At 39.7% G+C, this 14,371-nt stretch overlaps 1 pseudogene; it reads right to left on the reverse strand.

The window, feature by feature from the left end:
• Window positions 1–14,371, reverse strand: part of LOC122218379 — a 35,042-nt pseudogene that overhangs the window by 18,361 nt on the left and 2,310 nt on the right.

The raw sequence follows: 14,371 nt of genomic DNA on the forward strand, positions 1-14,371 counted from the left end.
TCTAGTCAGGGAAGCCGGACTCAACATGGAGGTCCTCTTGGAATGCAGAAAACAATGATCTCTGCCACGGTCCTGCTGGCTCCCACATGGATTCTGTTTATTGTCCCCATCTTCTTACCGACAGAACTCTGCTTTTGCTCAAGGGAGCGTGCCCAACTACAAGATCATCTTCCCAGGTCTCTCTTGCTCTTACAGATGCCATTTAACACAGTTCTAGCCAATGAGAACCAAATAGAAGCTTTGAGCAGAGCTTCTCGGAGAGTCATTTCAAAAGAGTCGACTGACTTTGTTCTTTTTTTTCTTCATTTATGGGCAGAAAATATAATGCTAGAGGTAGAGTACTCATCTTATGACTGGAAATGAGGGGGATGGGAGACAAAACCACATGCCACGGAGAGCCGGATAGAAAGAAGAGATGCAGGTTCCCGAAGGCACTGCAGAGTCAACACGTCATTCCACAAACACATAAAACTGTGCAGTCATACCGATTCCCAAATGGTATCATCTCAGAAGTGAACTTTTCAGTAATATTACCAGACATGATAAAAAAAAACACAATTATGCATGTATTTATCTTGAAGTAATAGATCCGTCCCTGGGTTGAGATAATTAATATATTTATTGGGCACTGATTAGATATTCGGCACCTGTTCTTATGCCAATTCATCCAACCTTCATAGCTACACCAGTAGGTGAATGTTACTATCCACCCTTTTTACAAAAGAAGAATGCAATGTTCAGAGAGGTAAAAAGGGCATACAGGTCGTGCATTGGATTTATTACATTCTCTTTCCACTGTACAATATTGCACTTTTAAAAAATGTTTATTTATTTTGAGAGAAAGCTAGAGGGAGAGGGGCAGAGAGAGAAGTAGAGAGAGAATCCCAAGCAGGCTCCACACTCAGTGTGGAGCCAGACACGGGGTTCAATCTCAAGACCGTGATATCATGACCTGAGCTGACATCAAGAGTCAGATGCTTGACTGACTGAGCCACGCAGGCACCCTTATCCTGGACACTTTTCAAATGTTTTAGATACTAATTCTTTCTTTATTCTGCATTAGGCACTACCCTTTTGCTTTATTTATAGCATCTTTTGTTTAAAAGTGTTTTCACTTTCAATGGAGACAGATATATCCATCTTTACACATTTTTGGGTGTTTAGCAAGGTGTCTGCCTTGTTTAAAAATTTTCCCTAAAAGGAAAACACTTTTTCCTGACTCACATACCAACTTCGGACACACAATGTAATTGTGTGGCAGGGACTCCCACCCCAACCAATTTTCCAACTCTCCCGACACCCACCCTGGTGTCTTATAAGTCAATTCTGACACCAGCTTCCTGGAGTTACCACAGACCCCACAGGTGTAGGGTTCACTTCCACAACACTGCTCCCCACTGTAGATGCCAGTCACCAAGTCCCAGCCTCCCATAATGCTGACCAAGAGGCTACAAAATCAAGGGTTCCCATGACCCCTTCCTTGGGTTTGATAATTTGCTATAATGGTTCACAGAATTCAGGAAAGCATTTTATTTACTCTCGTTGATTTATTACAAAGGATACAACTCAGAACAGTCCAATGGAAGAGATGCATTGGACAAGGTATGTGGGAAGAAGCATGGAGCTTCTGTGCCTTCTCCACGTTCACCAGACTCCAGGCACCTTGATGTGTTCACCAACCCAGAAGCCCTCTGAGCTCCTCGTGTTAGGATGATGGAGACTTCATTACATAGATATGATGAATGATATCATTGGCCGTTGGTAATTCCTGGCCTTCATTACACAGAACCCTACACCTGTGGGGTCTGTGCTAACTCCAGGAATTACCAACGGCCAATGATATCATTCATCATATCTATGTAATGAAGTCTGGGAATCCATTTCCAGCCTCTCTTCCCCAGAGACTAAGGGTGGGGCTGAAAGTTCTAACCTGCTAATCACAAGGTTGGTTCCCCTAGGAACCTGCTCCCCATCATTAGATGCTTTTCAAAAGTCACCTCATTAACATACACTCAGGTATGGTTGGCCAGACTTGATACGATAACGGAAGACACTCCTTCACCTTTGTCACCTTTGAGCTATTTCTAGAACTGGCAACAAAAACAAATATTATTACAAAGGATGCCCCTTTAGTCCTTTTCAGGAAATTACAAGGGTTTTAGAAACTCTGACCTGGAGCTGGGAACAAAGACCAAAATATATATTTCTTATATCACAATATCATACTCCTAATTCAAAATCATAAAGATAGAATCCTATAGTTTTATTTCTAGTGTGTGTCTAAAAAGAATTTTATAGTTTCACTGAGTCAAATTTATCACTCTTTTGCTTCATGACTTTTTTTTGGTATATTTTAAAGAAATTCTTTGCTACCTCATCATGAAGATGTTATCTAATACTTTTCCTCTCAAGATATTATTGCTTTGTTTTTTATATTTAGGCTTTTAGTCCATCTGGAACTCATTTTCATATACAGTATGAGGTAAGGATCTAATTTTGTTTCATTTTACCATACAGATAAGAAATTATCAAACATTTTTCCTTTCAGTATTTTCCAGACTGTTTTGTACTATTACCATTTTTCTGTAACACGTTTCTGTATCTGAGTTTCTGTATCTGAGCTCTCTATTCTGCAACATGTATCCATTCTTGCACGATTTCCATGTTGTCTTAATTACAGATAATGCTTAATTACAGCTTTATCATAAAGCTTGATATCCGGTTGATCAATACTGCCAATCTTTATATTCCTTCAAAATTATCTTACGTATTCTATTTTTTTTCATATTTAAAGACCAATTTTTTAAAGTGGTTTTAGGGTTCACAGCAAAGTTGAAAGTAAAGTAGAGTCTCATATATTCCTTGCCCCTCCATATGCATATCCTCCCCCCATTACTAACATCTCCCACCGGTGTGGTACATTGGTTCTAACTGATGAACTTACATTGATACACCAGAATCGTCTAAAGGTCACAGTTTACCTTAGGGTTCACTCAGTGTTGCACATTGTATGGGTTTGGAAAAATGTTTAATAATATGTAGCTATCATCAGAGTATCATGCAGAGTATTTTCACTGCCTTAAAAATCTTACACGTTCCACACATTCATTCCCCCAAACTCAGATCCTGGCAACCATTGATCTTTTTACTGTCTCCATAGCTTTGACTTCTCCAGAATGTGGTAGAGTTGGAATTATATAGCATGTAGCATTTTCAGATCGGCTTTTATTTAGTCTGATGCATTTAAAGTTCCTCCATGTCTTTTCATGGCTTAATAGCTCGTTTCCTTTTAGCATTGCATAACACTCCACTGTCTAGATGTACCAGTTATTTTAGTCCTAAATCTCCTGAAGGACACCTTGATTGCTTCCAAGTTTTGTTAATTATGAATAAAACCACCATAAATATCCCGGTGCAGGTGTTTGTGTGCATTGAAGTTTTCATCTCCTTTGGGTAAACATCAGTGAGTGCGATTGCTGGATCAGATGATAAGAGTAGGTTTAGTCATGTAAGAAACTGCTGAAGGTCTTCCAAAATGGCTTGTATTTCCACCAGCAGTGAATGAGGATTTTGTTTTTCCACAACCTCTTCAGTGCGAGGTATTATCAGTGTTCTGGATTTTGGCCATTCTAAAAGGTGTAGTGGTATCTTAGTGTTGTCTCAGTTCACAGTTCCCTGATGACATATGATGTGGGGCATCTTTTCATATGATTATTTGCCATCTGTATGTCTGTATGTCTTCTTTGGGGAGGAGATAAGGGTTGTTTGTTTTCTTATTGTTGAGTTTTAAGAGTTCTTTGTATATTTTGGATGGCAGTGCTTAGTCAGATGTGTCTTTCCAAATGTTTTCTCTCAGTGTGTGGCTTGTCTTCTCATTCTCTTGACATTGTCTTTCACGGAGAAGAAATTGTTTTAATTTTATTGAAGTCAGCTTCTCAACTATTTTTCATGGATCGTGTATCTGATATTGTATTTAAAAAGTCGGCACCGGGGCGCCTGGGTGGCGCAGTCGGTTAAGCGTCCGACTTCAGCCAGGTCACGATCTCGCGGTCCGTGAGTTCGAGCCCCGCGTCAGGCTCTGGGCTGATGGCTCGGAGCCTGGAGCCTGTTTCCGATTCTGTGTCTCCCTCTCTCTCTGCCCCTCCCCCGTTCATGCTCTGTCTCTCTCTGTCCCAAAAATAAATAAAAAAACGTTGAAAAAAAAAAAAAAATTTAAAAAAAAAAATAAAAAGTCGGCACCATGCCCAAGGTTGTCAAGATTTTCTCCTATGTCATCTTCTAGTTCTATAAGTTTAAGTCTGTGATCCTTTTTTTTTTTAATTTTTTAACGTTTATTTATTTTTTGAGAGACAGAAACAGAATGTGAGCGGGGGAGGGGCAGAGAGCGAGGGAGACACAGAATCCGAAGCAGGCTCCAGGCTCCGAACTGTCAGCACAGAGCCCGACGCGGGGCTTAAACTCGTGAACCTGTGAGATCATGACCTGAGCTGAAGTTGGACACAACCTACTGAGCCACCCAGGCTCCCCAAGTCTGTGAATCATTTTATGTTAATTTTTATATAAAGTCTGTGTCTGGATTCATTTTCCATATGTAGAGATGTTCAGTGTTGTAGTACTGTTTCTTGAAAAGAATATCTTTTTATATCTTCTCATGCCATTTGAAAGAAGAAAGGAGAACATTTATTTATCAAATTTATTATATTTGCAATTTCTAGTTGTTTTTTTTTCCACCTGTGAATTCAACGGAACATGGGTTGTCATTTCCTTACTCTGAATCAACTTCGTTCCCATCCATCTCCTTTTTGCTGGGATTGCCAATTGCCAAGTATATTTCTATATACTATAGGCCTCTCTCTCTCTCTCTCTCTATCTATCTATATATATTTATATTTATATTTATATTTATATGTATATATATATATATATATATATATATATATATATATAATATATTACCTTTACTGACACTCTTTGTGTGTGTGTGTGGAGATTTGATTTGAATTACTGTCTGGTATCACTTACTTTTTATCTTAAGAACTTCCTGGGCTGCTTGGGTGGCTCAGTCTGTTAAGCATCTGACTTCAGCTCAGGTCATGATCTCACGGTTTGTGAGTTTGAGCCCCGCATTGGGCTCCAGGCTGACAGCTCAGCTTCATATTCTGTCTCCCTCTCTCTGCCCCTCCTCACTCACACTCTGTCTCTCTATCTCAAAAATAAATAAAAACATTTAAAAATTTTTGTTTTAAAAAAGAAGTTCCTTTAAGTGTTTATTATAAAACATGTTTGATAGCAACTATTTCACTCAATGTTTGTTATCTTAGGACTTTTTACTTCATTTTTTGAGAGATATTTTTTGCTGGCTATAAGATCCTTATTTGATAGTTCTTTTCTTTCAGCACTTTGATTATGCCATCGCAAAGCCTTCTGGCCTGCACCGTTTCCAATAAGACACCAGCCATTACTATTATCGGGGTACCTTGAACATAAGTAATTTTTCTCTTGCTGCATTCTTATTTTCCTATTTGTCTTTACCTTTCAATGTTTTTACTGTGATGTTTCCAAGTATAGATCTCTTAGGGTTTTTTCTACTTGGGGTTTTGAGCTTCTTGGATTTCCAGATCAATATTTTTGATCAGATTCGGGTAGTTTTCAGCCATGATGGCTTGGAGTATTTTTTGTGCTTCTTTTTCTCTTCCTTCTTCTCCTGGTGCTCCCATTATGTTTATGTTGCTATGCCTAATGGTGTCCCATGTTTCTCTTAAGTCTCTGTTCATTTTTTTTCTCTCTGTTTTTTAGATTGTATAATTTCTATTAATCTATCTTCAACATCACTGCTCTTTTCTTGTGCGAACTGAAATCTACTGTTGAGCCCCTCTAGTGAACTTTTCTTGTCACTCCAGAATTTCCAGGACAGAAGTTGATTATTTTTTTTTTTATTTTGCCTATCTCTTTAATAATACCTCTATGTGATGAGATATTTTCACAATGCCTCCTTTGACATTTTAGTTATATCTTCCTTTAGATTTTTAACATATTTCTAATCATTTCTTTGAATTCTTCTCTGATATCTGGGATCCCTCAAAGACAGTTTCTGTTGCCAGTTTTTTTTCCCCTGTCTGTTGATAAACACCTAGTTCTTTGCACATCTCATAATTTTTGGTTAAAATCTGGACATTTTAGATGATATAGTAAAGCAACTATTGGTACCAATTCCCCTCTCCCACCCAAAGGCTTATCGTTTCTATGTTGGTTGTTTTGTGACTTGGATGTGAACTATTTTAGTGAAGTTTATTTCCCCTCCAGAAAAACCTCTGATGTCACTCCCCAGTAGGTACAGCCTTGACATGGATATAATCACCCTTAGTTGAGAATGGATTTTGCAGTGCTGTGTGTCCCTGATTTCTCTATTAGGGATTGCCTCTGCTGATATCACAAATTGCTGCTGGCCTCCAGTCACTGATGGTGGATTACTCTATTGTTTTTGACTAGGCCTTGGGGCATAAATTGTTCCATAGTCTGATCCAATAAATTTGATCCCCTTTGCAGGCGTGATCTTTGAGGAGAATCTTTGTGATTTGTTTCAACCCTAGGAGTTCTCTTTTTATCTGTCTCTCTCTCTCTTTCTCTCTGGTTCTCCCTTTTAAACTTCTTGTTCATCTACTGTTTAGCTTATTTCCCTCATGGGGTTGCTAGCCTCCTCTTAAGTGCTCACCACCAAGATCTCAACTGTTTTCCACAGCACCCCCAATCATGAACTTCCCCCATACTCTGTTCCAAATAGAATCAATTCACCTTACGCTGAGCTGTACTGCTCTCTGTTCTTTTTCAATGTTTATTTATTTTTGAGAGAGAAAGTGAAAGAGAATGGGAGAGGGGCAAAGAGAGGGGGACAGAGGATCTGAGGCAGGAACTGTGCTGACAGAAGAGAGCCTGATGCGGGGTTCGAACCCATGAACCACGAGACTATGACCTGAGCCGAAGTCAGATGCTCAACCGATTAGTCACCCAGGCACCCCTGCCCTTTGTTCTTTTAATCTCTCTCTCCCCCTAAATGAAACTACTGTGCCACTGCGTTGCAGCTGTAGCACGGACAGGAGCCCACTTCTGCCAGGGTGATACCTCTGGTCTGTGATTAGAGCTCTGAGTGGAGACACTCGACCCTGGTCTTCTCATTTAGCTCCGCCTGGCATGGAATACTTGCCCTATAAGTGAGCTTGGGCAGAAGCATGAAAAGTCTCAGTGTTCTCAGCCTACTGTCCCTGGAGTAGAGCTTTTCTATGACTGGGGTTGTGTCAGGAAAGAAGACAGGTTCCCTTGGCCACGTCTGCCTGGAATAGTGCTGGGGGCTGCGGACAGGGCCTATAACGTGCATCCCTAGTTTCACGTCTTCTAGCCGGTCTCGGCCCCTAAGTGGCTTATTTGGGCCTCTACTCAGGAATAGGAAAACTCCACCAAAATCTAATTTTCAAGCACATTTTAGGCCTTGCCCCCTCCCAACAACTACTTACTGCCTGCTGCTAGGTCAGACATTAGCATGACTCATAGTTTTGTGCTTTGGCTCTGTTTTTAATCCATTAAAATGATTATCTTGCTTTTGCGTTCTACTTTATCCTTTTAAATTTTTTTTAATGTTTTATTTATTTTTGAGAGCGAGAGAGAGACAGTGGGAGTGGGGAGGGGTAGAGAGAGAGACACACAGAATCCGAAGCAGGCTCCAGGCTCTGAGCCGTCAGCACAGAGCCCGATGCAGGGCTCAAAACCACGAACAGTGAGATCATGACCCGAGCCGAAGTCGGACGCTTAACCAACGAGCCACGCAGGTGCCCCTCTATTTTATCCTTTTAAGTTTTAGTTTCTGTAATCATATTGTTGCTATGTGTCCAGTGACAGGGGATGCTTCAAAGCATCAACTCACTCTGCAATTTTGGCTGTTAATCTTTCCTGACTTTACATTCCCTCCCCCAAGCCAGCATGTCAAAAGTCATATTGTAAATTAAATCTAATTTTAAAGATGATGCTATGTATTATTGAGCATTTACTTTGTGCCACACTCTATTAAGTTTTTTAAGTACAGTTTCTTGTTAAAGCCTCACACCCATCTCACGAGGTAAGTACTATGATTATTTCTGTGTAATCAATGAGGGAACTGAGGCACAGAGAAGTTAACCTGACTGGGTGCAAGGAGCACAGAGTTAATAATTAGGTTTTGAACTAGAATATCATCCAAGACAGTCTGGCTGTGGCATCTACCTTTTGAAATATTACACTCTACTCACCTCCAATAGACAGATAGATATATCCCTATCTCTGTCTGTCTATCTATCTATACAATGTATAGTAACACTATGTATAATATAATAACCAGAGGAGAATGAGCCATCACCTTATAATCCAACACCTCATCATCTCTACTATAAAACACAAGTGACACAAATAAATATAAATCAAAAAAAATTCAGAGTTTTTGTCTGGTAGAAAAGATACATTGATCTTTCTTTAAAAAAAATTTTTTTTAATGTTTATTTATTTTTGAGAGAGAGAGAGAGAGAGCACGAGCAAGGGAGGCACGGGATCCAAAGCAGGCTCCAGGCTCTGAACTGTCAGCAAAGAGCCCAAAGCGGGGCTCAAACTCACGAGCCATGAGATCATGACTTGAGCCGAAGTCAGACGCTCAACCAACTGAGCCTCCCAGGCACCTGAAACATTGATCTTTCAATCTTTCTCTCTCTCTCTCTTTAAAATTATCATTAGTTTTTAATGTTTGTTTATTTATGAGAGAGAGACAGAGCACGAGCAGGGGAGGGCAGAGAGAGGGGGAGACACAGAATCCAAAGCAGGCTCCAGGCTCTGAATTGTCAGCACAGAACCCAGTGTGGGGCTTGAACCCATGAACTGTGAGATCATGACCTGAGCCGAAGTAGGACGCTCAGTGGACTGAGCCACCCAGGCACTCCACCTTACTTTTTTTTTTTCTTTTCTTTCTTTCTTTCTTTCTTTCTTTCTTTCTTTCTTTCTTTCTTTTTAGTAAATAGACAACAGATAATTAAGGGCACGGCATAGAATCGGCATGGTGCTTTTTTGATTCACTAGCTATAAAGACTATGTCCTCTGAGACAAAGGCAGGACAGATGTAAGACTAACAAGTAGAATTTACCAAATAGGAATTGAAAAAAAAAAAACACCAAAATATGAAAACAGAAGTAATAAACAATTGGTAAATGGGGAGATTTGGGTCATGTAATATTAATAAGGAAAGACTTCTTGGTGAAAGGAGAAGCGTTCAAGATTAAAGGAAGAAAATTACAATGTGTGGAATGGAACAAAAGAGGCTATTACATGTGTAAGTGGAAATCTAGGGAATGTTCAGAAAGAATTCTGCCAAGCCCTTAGAGACCAACAAATTGGGCCATGATTGGAGAAAAAGGAACACCCTAAATTGTTTCAGGGAACATAGAAGTGTGGTATTTGAAGAATAAACAGAATGGTTTATATAGCCCATTTTGAGAGCTATAATCCTGAGAACCACTGAAAGGTTTTTCGGGATGGCTGTGATGTGATCCGAATGACGAACACTGGGCAATTATGTTTGTGGAGTTGTGAGGAATCCCGCTAAGAGATGGAGCCATTGGGTTCCTAAGGGGGCAGGAAATGTGAGCAAAGTACTATTTTATTGGCAGAAATGGGTTACTTTAAAAAAAAAAAAACAAAACATATACACAAAAGGAGATGGTCCAAGACCCCAGGGAATTATCCCTGACATTGATGGAAAGTGAAGCAGTGTAAAATTAAGATACGGAAGCAGTTGTCAAATTGGCCTTCTGGACCTGAAATACATACAGATGGAATTTGAGATTTACAGTAGCAGATCCTACAATAACCTAAGGGGCTAAGGCACAGGCTCAGGAAAACCTGGCTACAACTTGCATGTAAATGGAAAAGGTCAGTTACAGTGATCCAGAAAGGAGCAGAGGAAGAAAAAATCTACTTAAGGGGTGTCCACCAGACGATGCAGGGGAGAGAAAGAATTGCAGAAAGCTGGAGAAGGATAATTCCTCCGAAAGTGCCCTCCTTTCCTTTTTGAGTCATATGTCAGATTTTTCATATTCAAAAAACTATGGATTGGATTAAAAGAAATATTTTAACTTTGACAGATCTCCACTAGAAACTTGGATAAAACATACATTATCTTCTGGTTGTCCACTACCGGCAAAAATTAACTTTAACTCCTCAGGGGAGCGCATAAAGTAAAAAAAAGTAAATGAACACACTCGACAAAAGTTCAACTCTAATAGTTTTACTTTGATGTTCTTTTTCTTAAAGTATAATTGTGTTAGGTTTTAAATCGTCGCGTTAAAATATGTTAAAACAATGGAATGATTTCACACAGACCGAATAAGAGGTAGTACATTCATTATATCCAATACATTAATATATTATGGGAAATTGGGAAATTTATTTCTTTACAGTTCTTCCCTCTTCTCCTGCCCCCAGAAGTGTTTGTTTCTTAGGCAGAAGCATCATGGCTAGGGATAATTAGTTTGGTCTTTGGGAACATTTCCCAGATAATAACATCGTGCCCCAGAGACCTGAGAAAAGAACATTGCGCATATGAAACTCTGAGCTCTAATTGAAGCCTAATCACTGACTCACATTCAGATTCCTTGAGAAAATTACTTAACTCATCTCTGGGTCTCTCCACAGCACAAGGAGAATAATGTCTACTTTACAACAATGTGGGATGTATTAGCAATTAAATGGTGGTAAAAATCCCTTGAAAATACAAAGCTACACTATATAAATAAATGTTAAATGAGAATGGAGAAAACAAAAGAAGAAATGAGTTTGGGAATATGTTAGGAATAATTCCTGGAAAAGCCCCTCAAGAGGCCAGGGCTCCCTGCATGGGCTTGTCGGGCACAGCAGCTAAGTCAATAGACCACCCTTCATAGGTAAGAAAGGCGGAGGGACCCTGTGAACTTCACACTGGAGAAGCACAAATTAATTTGGTACAGGTGTTTTTTATACGCTGAGGGAGAATGTTCACAGGGTCCTGTAGCCTTCCTACTCCCGAGGTGGTCTGAGCTGAGGAAATACTAGGCTGTCATCTAAAACCCGTCAGAACAGCAGCTGGACGTAAGCGGTTAGAGCCTTGCATGCTGACTTATGTTTGGTATCTCAAACACATAGAAAAGGCGTGTACAATATTCAAGAAACATTTTAGAAGACTTATGCAGGCCCATGTTTCCTTACCCCCAAATCTCCAGGCCTCATGTGTTTCAGAATTTTGATAATTTTTTTTTGGGGGGGGGTGATTGGAGGGGATGTACCTACGTATCTATCTACCTACATACCTACCTACCTATCTATATCACCTATGTATCATCTATCAACACAACCAGGGAGGACTAAGGCATCATTGTGTATAATCCAACACATTATTATCTCTGCCATAGATAGGACATACAAGTTGCACAAATAAAGGCAAATCGAAAACAACCTCAGGTTGACTCAGGTCAAATTTTTCTGGCAACTGATTTATGAAATGATTGCTTTCAGCTTTTAGAATTTGGCTTTTGCACGTAAGAATTGCAGAAAGGAGACTGTGGATCTGTTAAAGAAATATACATACCTCTGAGGCTGAAACTGGAAACTCAGCCTTGTGTAGTGTAGTGTGACTTATATAGTCTGCACTGGATTATATAATTTTGGGAGGAAAACTACTTAAGCGAGGATTATACTTACTACTTAGCGGCCACAATTCATTTAGCTCACCGTTACATAGTTTTTGTGATTTTTCTTAATCTGAAGTCCATGGGCCCATATATAAGCTGCTGGGTGAACATAAAGCTGAATACCTCCTGAAACAGTGTGCACATTTCCGTGTATGTGCCTGTTTTTCCAGAGACATAATCCATAGCTTTTCTTTTTCTTCCTTTTTTTTTTTTTGGTCCCTAAAATCTGCAAGCATTCCGAGAGTGAGACAAATTCACAAGCTCTGCTTTACCTCTATGAATGTTAATGACAATAGTATAAAGGCAGAGTTTACATTAGTATTTTAGTAATGCTTTTCATGCTCCTTCTGATGGCCAGGAAGGGCCACATGTGGTCCAGTCCCTTCCAGTCTCACTCATCTTCCCTCTCCTCCCCCTGCTGAGCGTGCTCTGGCCTCGTGGCTTTCTTTATGTTTCTTGTCCTCAGAAAACCTGTTCCTGCCTCAAAGTTTTTGCTCCGGTCGTTCTGCGTGGTGTCCCGCCCAAGATCTTCCCGAGGCTGGTTGCTTTTTGTCGTTTGAATCTCAGCTCAAATGCTGCCTCCTCCGAGAAGCCTTCTCTGACTGCTTACTTTAAAATCCTTCCCAGTCATTCCCCATGCACCATTCTGCTTAATTTTCTTCACAATTCTTAGCGTCACAACTTGCGTGGCTAGACACAGTGGCCCTGGGCGCTTATTCCCTATCTGAAATAATCTTTATTTATATATTTACTTATTCACTTTCCGACGCCCCCACCCTAAAATGTAAATTTACTGCTGTCCTGTATGCCTAGAATAGTGGTTGTCATTTAACAGGCCGCCGATGAGTGTTTGTAGAATGAATGAATGATTACACTCCTTGCAGTAGTGATAATGTACTTATTAAGGTGCTTCTTGTAGAAAATAAGAACAGGTAAGCAATAGTCAGTTAAAAGTTACTGTGCTAGGGGCGCCTGGGTGGCTCAGTCATTTGGGCATCTGACTTAGGTTCAGGTCATGATCTCACCGTTTGTGAGTTTGAGCCCCTCGTCAGAGGAGCCCGCTTCGGATCCTCTCACTCTCTCTCTCTGTCCATCCTCCATTTGTTCTCTCTCAAAATAAATAAATAAACTTAAAAAAAAAGTTACTGTGCTAACCGGGTCAAGTTACTTAACCTTTTTATTTTTTAATTTATTTAAAAATTTTTTTTAATGTTTTTTATTTATTTTTGAGAGACACAGAGAGGGAGAGAGAGTGTGAGTGAGGGAGGGGCAGAGAGAGGGGGGGAGACACAGAATCGGGAGCAGGCTCCAGGCTCTGAGCTGTCAGCACAGAGCCCGTCGCGGGGCTCCAACTCATGAACTGCAAGACCAGGACCTGAGCTGAAGTCCGGGGCTCAAGTGACTGAGCCACCCAGGTGCGTCACCAAGTTACTTAACCTTTTTAAAAATTGTTTTTTTAATAAGTAAAATAGATATAATAGTATCCACCTTGCAAGTTTATTGTGAAGTTGAATGAGTCACTGCATTAAAAACACTTGACAGACTAGAATACATTTGTTCAATATTATTGTCATTATTATTGTCATTTTACAAAAATTCGAAAATTACTTAAATGAGACCGAAGGCAAATTCAGCAGAATAAGATTAGGTGCCCTCTAAAATGTATTAGTTAAGATTCCAGATAAAACTGTCTAAAGGTATAGATAACACAATGTCATATTAATATACATTTTAATTACTTATGTATTAAAATGGAAAACCTTTAGAATTTTGGATTGGAATGTAGACTGCTTTGGATTCCAACTTCTGAGTCAATAACATTTGAAACGAAATATATGCTTTACTCTTTTAACATATACTGACAAAATGCATGAACAGAATACCAAGGAGTTGATTTTCATAATACCTAAAACTCTCCAGAATTCAACACTCTGCATTTAACAACTCTCTTGAGTATTTGTATATCTTGGGTGTTCATTTGTCTTTATAAAAGAAACACTCAGAATACACTGGCTAACGAGATAAATGAAGAATATGATTTGAGAGATGTGTTCTCAGGAACTAATTTTATTTTGGAAAATTTTGCTATTGCCCTGTGCAAGCAGAGTTAATGAGTGATTTTTCCATCTACTTAGTACTAGCTAAAAAATCATTTCCATTTCAAATAGCATTTCTCATTAAAGTTTTTGTCAATTAGTTCTCTATCTCATTATGCTGGAAAATGTGGTTACAAACCACATTTCTGAAACCTCTGCGTGTGTCCTAATCCAGTTCACTAAATATCACAGCCTAAATATCTCTTTCTAATGTTTTCATTCAAGCAGTGCAGGCACCAAGTTTGTTTATATCAGCTTTGAAGGAACTGTTTTACAGCTTTATAATATCTTATTTTGCAAAAAAAATATCTTTTTAAATGTTTATTTATTTTTGACACAGAGAGAGAGAGAGAGAGACAGAGAGAGAGACAGAGCATGAGCGGGGGAGGGGCAGAGACAGAGGGAGACACAGAATCCGAAGCAGGCTCCAGGCTCCGAGCTGTCAGCACAGAGCCTGACGCGGGGCTCGAACTCACAGACCTTGAGATCACATCTGAGCCGAAGTTGGAGGCTCAACCGACTGAGCCACCCAGGCGCCCTGCT

This window comes from Panthera leo, chromosome B1 (genome assembly GCF_018350215.1).
Source record: "Panthera leo isolate Ple1 chromosome B1, P.leo_Ple1_pat1.1, whole genome shotgun sequence".
NCBI lineage: Eukaryota > Metazoa > Chordata > Mammalia > Carnivora > Felidae > Panthera > Panthera leo.